General features: G+C 37.1%; 1 protein-coding gene across 1 annotated transcript in view; it reads right to left on the bottom strand.

The window, feature by feature from the left end:
• The window catches only part of LOC129409736 (uncharacterized), a 100,471-nt gene that overhangs the window by 61,263 nt on the left and 23,771 nt on the right, over nucleotides 1-15,437 (bottom strand). The window lies entirely within an intron of this gene.

Below are 15,437 nucleotides of genomic sequence, written 5' to 3'. Positions count from 1 at the left end.
GTCACAGGATGAATTATTACTTTGTTTAGTGAGATAGTACCTGTGGCAAATATTTATCATAGTTTTACATCAGTTTGTGAAGTAAAGTTGAAGCTGTATTCAATTTTAAAACACTGTAATTCATCTAGAATGCTGGAACACATTTTTCTGACCCTTTAAAAAAAATCAAGATCAAGTCATTCAAATAATGATAATAATTTCCTATCAGAATTGTTTTAAATGGACAAATCACTGACACAGATAAATAGGTTATCTTTACAACAAATATAATTTTGTTGTTATGTTTGATTTAACGTTTTAATGAAAGTTACCTTTAACAGTGAGACCTTTTTAAAGCCCCACAGATGTTACATAACAGTGAAATACAGCACAGAGCCTCCCTCTGAGTGGAGCACACCTGCTGCAGTTGTGCACAGAGCCCAATACAAGTGAATCTCGCCCAGAAAATAACATTAAAAACATTTGTCCTCTGAAGTCTAAAGACAGTCTCTTACTCTGGGGGAAGGTTGTGATGTCTCAAACAAAGACACAGACACATCACAGTCTGTGTCCTGTGTAGGATTCAGCTGCTCAACAAACTGTAGCACTAAACTCCTCATGGATTGTTTTAAATGTTTCATCAATGTGTTTGTGGACTTGTTTTTCCTTATGATCTTGTGTTACATTCAAGGAAAAGGCTTTTGGGGAAATAAAGGTTTTATTTAATTGATTGTCCCAAACTGAACAGCTGAAGTGTTAAAAACTTTAGAGTGAGTGAGAGTCACTTCCTGTAGAGAAAAGTCTGAGCTCTGACTGTAGGTCTCCTCACATGAACAGCACCTCTGCCATGGACTGTGAGTATCTCCTCTAACTCCTATTCATAAGATAAGAGCTCTGTCTTTTTGGTGTAATGTGGAGGTATATATATATATATATATATATATATATATATATATATATATATAATTTTTCATAAGACAAAAAAAATTATAAAAAAAAAATAAAAAATCCAAGGCACTCTGTTATTTAAGAAAATTTTTTAATCTTTTATTACTATTGACATAAAATACACTCTGTTCCAGTGCAGTGTGGCTTTCCTCAGGGTGTAAACCAGTCACAGTGGAGAAACAGTTATAGCTGCTGTTGGGGAGCTGGAAAGTGTACACTTGTGCATTAAAAACAAATTGTAGTGATTAAATGAACAAAGAAGAATGTGCATTTAGAACAAACTATAATTAATTAATTATCTCCATAATCCCCATGTTTTACAATATGTAATTTGGATGAAGCGGAGGCAAAACTGCAGCACTTAAATGTGGATACAAAAGCCGCGCTTCTTAAACAGAGCCTATAAATTAATTTTTTTTAAAAAGGAACCTTTTAAAATATATATGATAATTTTTGATGTTTGGAATTTTGGATGGTATTTTTATTTCTCAGTAACAGTGGAATTTTAATTTAAGGGGGGAAATCGAGCCCCACTCATCATTACTCCTACCTTTTGTGCATCACCCATTTCTTTTCCATCTACCTTTGACTGACAGTGTAATGGATGTTCTACTCCACAGTCTCTCTGAGGGTGAGTCCAGACCAGTCCCAGTTCTTCAAATGGGACAAAGTGTCTCTGAGCTGTGGAGACATTGGACCCTGGGCTCTGAAGAGGAACACCAGCACAGAACAGAACGAGGCCTGTTCTGAATGGGGGGCAGATATAAAAGGTTCTTCGTGTTCAATGGAACTGTTTCCCATGGACTCTGGTGTGTACTGGTGTGAGAGGGACGGCAGCTCTACAGAACCCGTAAACATCACTGTTCGAGGTGAGAGACACTGAGTTTTACCCCAATGACCATTGGCCATAATAAAACTTTGTCCACAGCAGTGTACAATAGGCCAAGTAAAATCAGAACTGTTCCTTCTGACATAAATGGACCAATCCAAAGGTATTAAGTAACTGATAAAGAACTAAAAGGGGACCAGCACTAAATTACTCTCTCAATATAAGTGAAAGCCACAGCAAAACTAAACATTAAAATGTTAAAAATACATATTTTATCAACAAACAGACTCAGAAACATCTTATATGAGGAGAGAAAGATTCGGTTCAACTGAGTGTGATCCCATAGTCTGTATCAGTGATAAATGTGAGTGTATCTGTAGTGTCCTTGTTGTTTGTGTTTTTCATGTGTCAGCAGTCGGTGATTAAATCAGTGATTCTTGAGAGTCGGGACTAAACAGGTTTTGAAAATGACTTTTGTCAAAAATGTTCATCAACATTTATGAGAGGTGTATATCTTTGTAGAGTGAAGTCTGAGCTGTGCAAAAATGCAAAGATTCTGAATTACATTTTAACTGTCAGACACACACACAAAATATATTTTTATAATTTTTAACTTTAAATCTATGTTATAATAAGAGTAAAGGTCCATGTTAAGGTTTATTTGAAGACTTACATAGTAATTTTATATTTTACTTGTATACTTTTACATTTGAGTTATATCTCAATTTCCAAAAACATGTCTCTATTTAAAAGTTATAAAATACAAAACACAAACCAGGACGTAGATTCTGATACCCTTTATGACTTAAACCACATAAAATAAATGGAAACAGTCAAATTTCTTTCAAAAATATCAAAAACACACTCCAAATACATAGATCTGACAGAAGTTGACAAAAAAAAAAAAAATCTGATATGACATTAGTGATTTGACATATTTTACTTTGCATTTGACCTCTCAAAGTGCTAGTGTCACAACATCATTGATCTATAGCAGGCTCATAATAAATAAATGTGAGTTGTCACTTAGAACTCACAATATTTAGTAGAGACAATTTCCCTTTGGAACTGGACTTGACTCTTGTTGAAAACATCTCTATTGTGAACCACTCCTAAGTGATAATATTATTTAAAGACATGAAAAATGTAACAATCTATTCAATGATAGAAATTTGTTAAGAAAAACATTCTTTACTAACTTTGTGGATTTGTCAACTCTGTCACACACTGTATTGAAGTATGTTATATGACACTTAAACCATGAAACATTAATCTAACTCATTTCTAAGTTCTCAAAAAAAGTATTTACATTTAGAGACTACTGGTTCATTTGTCAATGTCAAAATTCACATCTGAGCCAACAAAAAAGTTTCCCTTCTAAAAACATGGTACACTGCAGCTAATTTATTTTTTTATGAACTCTCTTAATGTCCTCACTCACTCCAGTACTGTTTAAATAACTCTCTCAGAATGCTCTGAGGTGACATTTTCCAGCTGTGATGACAAAAATCCCTTGTCTTAAATATATTCAGTGGGGTAATAGTCACAAACAGCACTCTCATAGATTTAGACAATAATATTAGTGGCTGAGGTTTTAAAAAAATATCTGACGAGGTTGACAAAAAGATGGGAGTTTGGAAGAAAAGCATTTCCAAAAGTTTACCATAGGTATATTTTTTAAAATTTAACTCTAATGTCATTTTATTCACATAAACTGAGCAGGTGAACTCTAAACCCTGGAGGAGCACACAAAAAAATTACATTTACTTAAAAAAATTTAACTTACATTTATGTTAAAATTGGTCAAAAAATATTTTCAATTAAATGGCTCCAGTATACAGAGATCCCTCAGATTTAACTTGCTAATTATGATATTTTGTTATGTATTTTTCTACAAATTACAGCATAGAGAGGGCCAAAACAGGTCCTCTCTAAAATGTCTCAAGAATCACCAAAATATTATTCAGTGTTGTTCCTTTGGGGGGCGCTGTTGGAGTATAGGGCCCTTTACTCAGGTCTGGTCCCTGTATGACCGGAGCAGGAGCTGTGTTCATTGACAGCAGTAAGTCAGACCTGTTCCCAGTGCATGTTGGACTCCCTCAGGGCTGCCCTTTGTCACCGGTTCTGGACAGAATTTCTAGGCAGTGTCAGGGGTCAAAGGGCGTTTGTTTTGGTGACCACAGGATCTCATTTCTGCTGTTTGCAAATGTAAAGCTCTTAATTTACTGGTCGATCTATGTTCGCACTCTCACATATGGTCCCTTTGTCCTGGTCTAGTCTCGGTCTAGTCCTGGTTTAGTCCTGGTTTAGGTCTGCGTTCCTACTCTCCCCCATGGTCATGAGCTTTGTGTAATGACCAAGAGGACTTGATCTCAGATACAAGAGTCTGAATTGAGTTTCATGTTCTCTCTCAGACAGGGGCGTGATTCTGCAGGTGCCTGTGCTCCCTGTGTCTGTGGGACAAACTGTCAACCCTCCCAGCCCGTTTCTATAGAGACGAACACTTCCTGTCGGAGCAGCCTGCAGGTCACATGACCCTCCAGCAGGTGGCAATGTTTGATGAAGGCCTGTACCAGTGTGAGATGAGAGGAGAGAAGTCACTGCCCAGTCGACTCCGGGTCCATGTGAGCAGCCCTCCTCCATCAGTGCAGCCTTCAGCCCAGTCTCCTGTCTCTCCTCTGGGCTCCTCGTCTCTGGTGCTGGGTTTGATCACCGGCTCAGTCCTGATCCTCCTGGTTCTGCTGGTCCTGGTGGTGAGACGGTGCCAGAGACACACAGGTCAGTGTCTCTAGTTTTTTTTCCCCCTTGTCTTCAGTTATGATAGTTAACCTCTACTCAAGCTCAGACAATTTTATTAGTGAGATGTGTTTACCTTGTCAACATGATTGAGCTGCTGCGAACTGTCACCATAGTAACGTGTCATATATTAGCTGTTGTTACTTCCTGTAGGCGTGGTCAGCCTGACAGACCTGGCAGGTCACTCAGACTGACCATGCCTCCTGTCGCCCTCTGGTCCTTGGAGAAGGCTGCCCCATGTGTGTGAAAGGAGGAATGCTCTTTCATCTCAGTTCATGGTCTCTGTGATTCTCTCTTATCATGTGACGAAAATGGCTTCTCCAGACCACTTCTAAAACCTTCTGTACACTGAACCACTCCTGGACCAATGAAGGATTACTCATTTTCTCTCTCATTTAATTCTTTTATGTAGTTTCAAAGTCTGAATCATTCTTAATGTCTCATCATTCACAATAATTTCTTTGTTGGTGTTTGGAAACCTGTCCAGAGGAGAATGGATTAAACAGCCACAAATTACCCCAGCAGCAGAGGAGGACGATCAGACGCACAGGTATGAATTCTACTGATCATAAGATATAAACTTAACTCCTTTTGAAACACAATTATTACTTTAACTACTTAAAATGTAAATACCATGCTCAATTAGTCAGCTGTAAATTCAGGATAGTTTTAGTCAACATAAAATGTATTTTTGATTTCAGTTGTGCTAAAATATACTAGTACTAGTGGCCATACCGGCTTGTCAAAGCCTGATCCTGTCAGTTGAGCCTGGTTAGTACTTGGATGGGAGACCACTTGGAAAATCAGGTGCCACAGTGGGGCGCCAGTCACAAAACTGTCATTGTGTCCTTAGGCAAGACACTTCACCCACATTGCCTAGTATGGAAGTGGTGTGTGCGTGAGTGATAGTGGTGGTCAGAGGGACTGATGGCACTGATTGGCATGGCAGCTGCTCTTCAGTCTGCCCCAGGGCAGCTGTGGCTTCAATAGTAGCTTACCATCACCAGGTGTAGAGTGAATGAATGATGCTCTGTAAAGCATCTTTGTGACAAAATGTCTGTGAAAAGTACTATATAAATAAAGACTTACTTACTTACTTAATACATCTCAAAAAATGTGAATATTATGAAAAAGTTCAATATTTTTTGCCACTCACTTCAGAAAGTCAAACCCAGATATTATATAGACTTGTGATGCATAGAGTGCAGCTTTCAAGCCTCTATATCTTGACATTTTGATGATTATGACTTACAGACAAAATTCAGTGTCTCAGAAAATTTTAACAAGATCAATTTAAAAAAAAATGCTTCTGGAAAGTACTGTATGTTCATTTCTGTACACTCAGTATTCAGTTGGGATTTTGGCATGAATTGCTGTATCAATGCTCTGTGGCATGGAGGAGGTCTCCCTGTGGCACTGCTCAGGTGTAATGGAAGCTCAGGTTGCTTTGATAGTGGCCTTCAGCTCATCTGCATTGTTGTTTTTTGTGTCTCTCATCTTTCTCTTGACAACATCCCAGAAATTCTCCATGAGATTCAGGTCAGGTGAGTTTTCAGGCCAATCAAACACAGTAACACCATGATCAGTGGTCACCTTTGGCTGTGTGGGCAGGTGCCAAGTCCTACAGGAAAATGAAATTAGCATCTCCATAAAGCTTGTAAGAATAAAGAAGCTTGTAATGCTTTAAAATGTCCTGGTAGATGGCTGCGTTGACTGTGGACTTCAGAAAACACAGTGGACCAAAACCAGCAGATAACATGGCAGCTCAAATCATCACTGACTTTGTAAACTTCAATTTCAGTTGTTGCTTTATGGGAAATGCACAGATGTGTTCCTTGGACGGTGAGTTTTTCAAAGTCTGGTTTTGGAGCTCTGAGGTTGAGAATTGCTACTTGAGTCTTTTATCAGCAAAAATATGAACAATAAAAAAGAACATTAATTTACATAAATATAAGACATAAAATATTTTCCTCACAAGATAAAATACTCATAAAGAGCAAAACATAAGCATCATATCACTTACTATTGTTAGTCAGTGACCACACAGGCTGAGCCCAGGTGACAGCAGAACAGGCTGTGGTTTATAAATGTCACTGCTGCGTGTGTCTGTGCTACTCTGTGTAAAACCAGTTTGAAATTGTGGGTTTTTTTCTGATTGTTTCACATCTCACTGACCGTTCACTTATTTCCTCTAGTGCTAGAGACTTTGACACTGTGGTTTTATTTCCTGCAACGTGCATGAAGTGCTATAGAAACATGTAGGCATATACCACTATTCACGTCACTCATATAGCACCCTGAAAACTAACTTGAATGTCCTCTTAACACCCACTTTTATGATCTCACTCTTAACATGTGAAATGTAAAATTAAAAATAAAACATGTCATCAAAGCCGAGTGAGGTTTGATCCTGTGATCTTCTGCTCCATCTGAGAAAAAAGGAACATCTGCACTTTACATCTGAAATACTACAAACATGGACTTGTATTTTAATATTTACAAATTCAATTCTTGATTTTTCAGATTTTGATGAGAGCTCTTTGTATACCACTGTCTGCTACTCCACCATCACCATCAGCCAGACCAAAGGTAAGACCAGGACTAGACCAGGACTAGACCAGGACCGCACCAGGACTAGAGCAGGACTAGACCAGGACTAGACCAGGACTAGACCAAGACCAGGACTAGAGCAGGATTAGACCAGGACTAGACCAGGACAAGACCAGGACTAGACCAGGACTAGAGGACTAGAGCAGGATCAGACCAGGACTAGAGCAGGATCAGACCAGGACTAGACCAGGACTAGACCAGGGCTAGACCAGGGCTAGACCAGGAGTAGAGATCAGTACCACACCAAAACCAAGCCAGGACTAGACCCCTATCAGACCAGTACCAGACCGTGACTAGACCAGGACTAGACCAGGACTAGAGCAGGATCAAACCAGGACTAGGCCAGGATTAGAGATCAGTACCACACCAAAACCAAGCCAGGAGTAGACCACTATCAGACCAGTACCAGACCATGACTAGCCCAGGACTAGACCAACACTAGACCAGGACTAGACCAAGAGTAGACCAGGACTAGACCAGGACTAGACCAGGGCTAGACCAGGACTAGACCAGGAGTAGAGATCAGTACCACACCAAAACCAAGCCAGGACTGGACCCCTATCAGACCAGTACCAGACCGTGACTAGACCAGGACTAGAGCAGGATCAGACCAGGACTAGACCAGGATTAGACCAGGACTAGACCAGGACTAGAGCAGGATCAAACCAGGACTAGGCCAGGATTACACCAAAACCAAGCCAGGAGTAGACCACTATCAGACCAGTACCAGACCATGACTAGACCAGGACTAGACCAAGACTAGACCAGGACTAGACCAAGACTAGACGGGGACTAGACCAAGACTAGACAGGGACTAGACCAGGACTAGACCAGGACTAGACCAGGACTAGACCAGAACTACACCAGGACTACACCAGGACTGCACCAGGACTAGACCAGGACTAGACCAGGACTAGACCAGGACTAGACCAGGACTACACCAGGACTACACCAGGACTAGACCAGGACTAGACCAGGACTAGACGAGGATCAGACCAGGACCACACCAGGACTGAACCAGAATGTAACTATAACAGAGCTAGTGTCATATTTGTACAAAACTAAAATCCAAACAGTTGCAAAGTTCCAATACTTTTTTATGCATCTTTTTAATCTTATTGTGTTAGGTCCATGTTATGTTTTCTAGTATAGAATATGAATTTTCCAATACAAATAAACTTTGTGATCTTTGTGAAACAACAAAAACTCCCCTAATTCAATAAATAAATTAAATGCCATAAAAATGCCTGATATAGAAGTATTTTTTTATACCAATTGACCAGAGTCATTTATAAGTAATGTATAATGTAATAACTTAAAATGTGTTTAATTTGGAATATTCTTGATGTTATATGATTATTTCTGTTTTTTAGATCCAGCTGCCAGAGCTGAGGAGAGGATGCAGAGACACAGCGATGCAAGAACCGGCACAGAGATCAGAGTCCGGCCTAACCAAACCAGGACTTCACCCTTATTTACTGCAAGACTTAATCAGGACTAAACCATGACTAAACAAGGACTATACCGGAACTAAAACAGGACTGACCAGGTCTATATCAGGACTAAACCAGAACAAATCAGGACTGAACTGCGATTACATCGAAACTAAACTAGAACTAAATCAGAACTAAACATCTAAAATATCCATCTAGATCCAATTGTTTTTTGTTTTTTGCTGACCAAACTTATATGCTTGAAGCTTTACTGACAGACATTTTATTGCATTGAGCATTTCAGATATTAAAGGTGCACTATGTAACTTTTTGGTTGGGGGCCAGTCACCTACTTGTTTCTATGGATATGTCATTGCTTTGTCTGGATTGTTCCACATTATGATATTAAACAGTTCTACCTTACATTTATTAAATTACAGATGGTTTCATAGCTCAAAAATACCTAAAAAACAACCAAACAAACACATTCTGGCTGTGTGAGAGGTCGCCTCTTCACAGATCTGACCTGTAACTTGGTCTGGTTTGGTGTCCATGAAGAAAGGTTTAATGCCATTACTGTGAAACATGTCAGACAAAGCAATAGCATCTCCATAGAGACAAGCATTTGACAAATGACAAATAACATTTTGTAGTGTTAATTATAATGAACAAAAATGCTAATTTACTTTTCTATGCAATATTCTTTAAAAAATAAAACTCTGAAGTGTCTCTAAAAGAAATAAAATCAGCTCATGTAAAAATTATAACATGTGAATGTAAGACTTCTGATGATCAGCTTATATAATTTTTTATATTTTTTCATTCAACATAGTTTGCACTTGCTTCCTTGTACAATAAAGTATTTATAAAGTTTATCATGCTTTTGTACTGTTATTGTCACACAGCGCCATCTTCTGGTCAGATTGCTCCCTTCATCACAACTCATTTTTTGCTTTGAATTTGTGGTCGTTTTAGATTATGTATGAAAGCAATTCTTACATTTACACTGACAAAACACAACTCTGGGTATGTTTTTGATGAGGAAACAATTTTGCCTTATTATAACACAGATCAGAAAATACTTTAATACTAGTATAATGCCTTTAAAGTGATGTGAATGTGCTTTTAAACTACAGGATGTGGTTTTGTTCTTGCACATGCCTCACACTGGATACTGGATGAGATATGTGTCTGTATCTGGTAATACAGGAAGTGCTCCACTGCATTTTGTAAACTTCATACACACTAGAATCATTTGGATAATTTCAGCCCTGGATTTACCAATCATTACTAAGCAAAAAGTAAAAGGTAACTGTTCACTTGAAAACTACTGGAAAACTAGATGTAGGTGTTTTTGACCAGACAGTTGTAAATGTACCCAGTTTGCACTTGTTTTCTTGTTTAATAAAGTCTATTTAAAAGTTGATCACACTTTTGTACTGTTTACTGTCACACAGCGCCATCGTCTGGTCAGAATGCTCCCTTCATCTCAACTCATTTTTGTTTTGAATTTGTGATATTCTCATTTGTGTCATTTTAGATTATGTAGAAAGTTAGTATGAAAGTAATTCTAACATTTACACTGACAAAACACAACTCTGGGTATGTTTTTGATGAGGAAACAATATGATAACTTTGCCATATTATAACACAGATCAGAAAATACTGTAATACTAGTATAAGGCCTTTAAAGTGATGTGAATGTGCTGTTCTTGCACATACCTCACACTGGATACTGGATGAGATATGTGTCTGTATCTTGTAAAACAGGTAAGTGCTGCACTGTGTTTTTAAACTTCATACACACTAAAATCATTTGGATAAATTTATCATTTTTTACTGAACAAAAAATATTTGTGTCATTTTAGATTATGTAGAAGGTTAGTGTGAAAGTAATTCTAATATTTACACTGACAAAACACAACTCTGGGTATGTTTTTGATGAGGAAACAATATTATAACTTTGCCATATTATAACACAGATCAGAAAATAATACAGTAATATAGGCTGTTTAAGGTATGTGAGTCTGCTATTAAACTACAGGATGAGGTTTTGTACACATATTAACACACTGGGTTGTACTTCCCTTGTTAAATAATAGGACGGTCATTTGTCACTGTCCTGCACTTGTCTCTCACAGGGTCACACGAGGAAAGAAGTAGATTCAGCCATGTCCACAGATCGTCCCATTTTGTTCTGTGTTTTCTTCACACTTAAACCTCTGTTGCTTCTTGGAGTCCTGAGTCACAGTATGTTATCTTTTAAAAATATTAACTTAGTTAACATAAGCCGCTTAAAGGTGCATTGTGTAACTTTTCTGGTGGAGGGTACTGCTGTTGCTATGTTTGATATGTTCCACAGTATGGCATTAAAACTCTATTCAGCCTTGAAGTGATTTTAATGTTCAGAAATTCTTGTGTAAATGAGCTCGTGTCTCCACTGATATGATCTGTACCTTGGCCTGTTTGCATCCGTGCAGACAGATAAGTTTAATGTCGTACTCAAGCCCAAGAAAAGTTACACAATGCACCTTTAAATAGCAAATTTCACTTTGTAGAAAATAATGGGATAGTAGCAGAGATCAGTTGTACATTTACTTGAGTAAGAATTTGCACTTTTCTAGCAGAATATTTTTTACTTCTACTTGAGCAATATTTTAAATGAAGTAATAGTTGTGGTTCCTCTTCCCACTGTGAGTACGTGACAAAAGCTTTATCTTGACAATATAAAATGATTTATGAACATTTATGTTTCTTGCACCGTTCCTTCAGATATGATTTAGTTTTTCTCATGTTTGTGTTTGTGCTTTAAATAATGCACAAAATCTGTCATTTTCAATTCCAAATTATAAATCAGAGCTTATGTCCCTACAGTTACTTCAATAGTACTTTTCCCAAATACTTTGTACTTCTTTTACTTAAGACATATTATTCTGAAGTAACATTCCTTTTACTTGAGCATAGTTCTTGGCTTAGTTACTTCTGCATGGATCCTCTTTTAACAATTTTTACTTCCTTCTTTGTTTTGATTGAGCTGTTTCAAATTTGTGCTTGACTTCATATTTTCCTCTTTTTTTTTCTTTTTTTTATTATCACAGCTATATGATACATTATATTAGAAAAGCATTGTATTTGGCATATTATTTGCATATATTTTTCTTCTGTGGCTAATGTATTTTTTATTCTAAAATACTAAGACTTTTTGACCCCCATTTCATTTGATTTGTTTCAGCTCTTGAGGTTTCCAGTTGTCAAACAGAGTATGGACGAGAGGGAGGAAACATTGTGCTGTCTCCAGGACCAATCAAAGAAACAATCACTAAGGCGCAGTGGAAATATAATGAAAAAAAAATTGCAGACTCAAAAGCAGATATTACTGGACATCAGTTTTCTGGCCGAGAGACAATGGACAAAACAAATTACAGTTTAACATTAAAAGAGCTGAAGACCACAGACTCTGGGGATTTTACTTTTATCTCACAGGGAACATCAAGACAAAGACCCGTATACTGCATCAAACTAGTGGTACAAGGTGAGACTACAGCTATGTTTATTCATATGACCTATTACAAATTACTGTAATACTTAAAGGACCCATATTACACTGTTTTCTGATCTACTGTTGTTTCCTCAACACAAACGTACCTGGAGTTTAGTTTTTACAAAATCCTGCATTTTCAGGCAGAATTCTTCTCTTAAACAGAAAACACTCTATTGCACCTTGTGATGTCATGCGGTAATACAGGAAGGGCTCCACTGTGTTTTTAAACTTCATACCCCTTCACTAGAATCATCTGGATAATTTCAGCCCTGGAATTGCCAATCTTTACTGAACAAAAAAGTAGAAGGTTAAAGCTGTTAACTTGAAAACTACCACTACGTGACATCATAGGGTGGAAGTGGAACAGAGCATTTTGAGTTTTGGATCTGTAGACAGACTAATGATAAAGGTTTACTAAAACATGTAAATGAAATAAAACACAACTCCAGTTATACCACGACTCACAAAAGTCAGTTTTGCGTCTCTTTACAGAGGGACTCCGCCCACAACCACATTTCTAATAGAGCTGCTAAACTGGGGCAGGGGAGAGTGACTAGGATGAGGAGGGGTGGGGTTTGGAGGTATAAGGAGCACTGTGATTGGTCAAACAGGTATCCACAAACTCTGCCCCTGCAGCCATTTTCGAACAGAAAGTTGCAAATTTATTTAGTTGGCACTTAAGTTGCTAAAAATCCCAAGGAACAGATAACACCAAATACAGTCTATGATACACAGTTTAGCCGAGAAAGTGGATTTATTTCCTCTTTATTTTAAATGGCCATGGTCCTGTTCTTGAAACTGAGTCATAAACTACTGTAAATGACCCTGTTTAAAAATGTTGTCCTAGTGGATTTTTTGTTGTTGTTGTTGTTGTTGTTTTTGTTTTGTTTTTTTGTTTTTTTGTTTTGCCTTTTTTTTATTCAACATGTTCAAATACAGGGACATCAAAGACCCACAAAATCACATAAATAACACATATGATACCTGGGGTGATATGGAGTCAACTACACAAGAGAGCATAAAAACAAAAAACAAAACAAAACAAAAACTCATGCATACTTAACCAAATAAGATAAATTGTAACATGAAATGTAGTGGAGAGTGATATTGTTGTAAGTATTTTCTATAGATATTGTATATTTTAATAGCTTTTTTTGTTTTTGGCCTGTTTTATTGTTTGGAAAAAAAATGTTGTATTTCATTATAATAATTGTGACTATTTGGTTCATTTTGACTCCATTTTGTTTTGTATATGATATTTGGCAGTAATAGGCCCCGGCTGCCTGGCTAGTTCCACGTCTCTCAAAACTGCAGTCGCACTTCCTGCTCCATTCATTGTGAATTAGCCAAGTTGTGCTCAAATAAATCTATATTTAAATATCAGACAGATGACAGCAGGTTATAGATACATAATCACTCTAACTGTAAATATTTTGAATTTTGCAGAAGTCCTGACGTTCGACACCCACTGTGGCTGTCATCAACATCACCCAAACCACAAACAGCTCCTGTGTAGTTCTGACACAGTGCAGCTCAGAATTTCACAAAGACGTGAGCTACAGGTGGACAGTGAACAACAGGAACTACAATGGACCCACGCTGGAGTACCCTCTTACATCACAAGATGGCACCATTACCGTTATATGTACTGTGTCTAATATGGTCAGTGAGGTGTCAGAGAGCAAGAGCATCAACTGCCAATCAACCAAAGGCAATGATACAGGTTAGTAGTAGTTGTAGTAGTAGTTGTTGTTGTAGTAGTTGTTACCAGAGGTGGATACAGTAGCTAAAAATGTAGTCATGTAAGAGTAACGTTGCTTCACAATAACATTCAACTCAGGTAGAAGTACAAAGTAGTGGTTCAAGAAAGCATTTAGGAAAAATACTACTCGAAAGTAGATCAACTGTCTGGACATAATATCTAATTTATAATTTGAAGTTAACCTAATTGTATGAACAAAATATTAAATATTGCACAAATTCTGTTATTTTCAAAGGATAGACACAAAATGAGACAAATTACTCTCAGTGGGCAGAGAAACATTTCATTCATTCAAAGTACAGTTATTTCAACAAAAAATATTACTCAGTTAGGAGTCAAAGTATGCTGCTAGACATTAAAGCACTCTGAACAGTACAATTTCTTTAAAAAAAGTGACTCATGTAAATATAATGGTTGTTAGTGTATATATGGAAAAATATCTTAGACTTCCAGGTAAAACAATACTCACTTTTTGTCTTTTTAGTCAATTCTAATGGGCCTATTATTATTGCTGGCCTGGTGTGTGCTGTCATTCTTCTCACCCTGATAGTCGTCTGTTGGTACAAAAAAAACTACAGGTAAGATTTCAGCACTAAATCACAAGAAGAACGTTTCAGTGTTTTTCAGTATCTTTTTATTTTTTACAGAAAGGATGCCAGAACAGGTGGGTCTTATTCAGATCATTTTAAGTTAGTGGTTTGTATCATAAAGAGTTTTATTTAGACTACCAATCAAAAGTTTGGACACACTTTTTCATTCATGTTTCCTTATTTCTATGATTATTCACATGTAGATTCTCACATATGGAATGTCGGAAACAAAAAATAAACTCAAAGTAACTCCAAACTTGTTTTAGATTTTTAAAAATAGCCACCCTTTTCTTTGATCACTGCTTTGCATTTTTAGCATTTCTTGACCTTGATATGACACAGCTTGAAGTGAAAACCATTTCAGGAGACTTTATCATCACATCACTGAGAGAAGGCCAGGGGTTTGCAGCACTGTCAACAAAGTAAAGGATGGATACTTTGAGGATTTGAATAGAATACTCTTTTTAATTGTATTCTCTGTATAGCGTCTTTGAGTGTTTAGAAAAGTGCTATATATATATAAAAAATAATAGTGATGATGAAAAACATATTTAATTGAGTTAAAAACACTTTTTTTCCTTTCCTCCAATTCCATATATCATGTTTGTATCATATATTTGATGTCTTCTATATGTAGAAAATATAGAAAGAAGTAAACAAAAAAACATACAGTGAATGAGAAGGTGTGTCCAAACTCGTGACTTGTCGTGTAAACATAATCTTGATGTTTAAGTGACGCTGAAAATGACCCGGAGGATTCACCTGCCGACAATCAGCAGCAGTTGTATTCATCTCTTCTTCACAGTCAGTTCAACTAAACAAACAATTCAAATTCAACTTTATACAACTGTTGTAATAATTTAACTTTTTAAACATTATCTGCAGGTGATGTTAATGTCTATGAACCTATCAGAGGCTCAAACAGCAAAGGTACAGTATGGATTAGTAT

This window comes from Boleophthalmus pectinirostris, unplaced genomic scaffold, assembly GCF_026225935.1.
Source record: "Boleophthalmus pectinirostris isolate CB_2022bp ecotype Guang Dong unplaced genomic scaffold, ASM2622593v1 HiC_scaffold_20, whole genome shotgun sequence".
Classification (NCBI taxonomy): Eukaryota; Metazoa; Chordata; class Actinopteri; order Gobiiformes; family Gobiidae; genus Boleophthalmus; species Boleophthalmus pectinirostris.
This window is presented reverse-complemented; position numbering and strand designations above follow the sequence as displayed.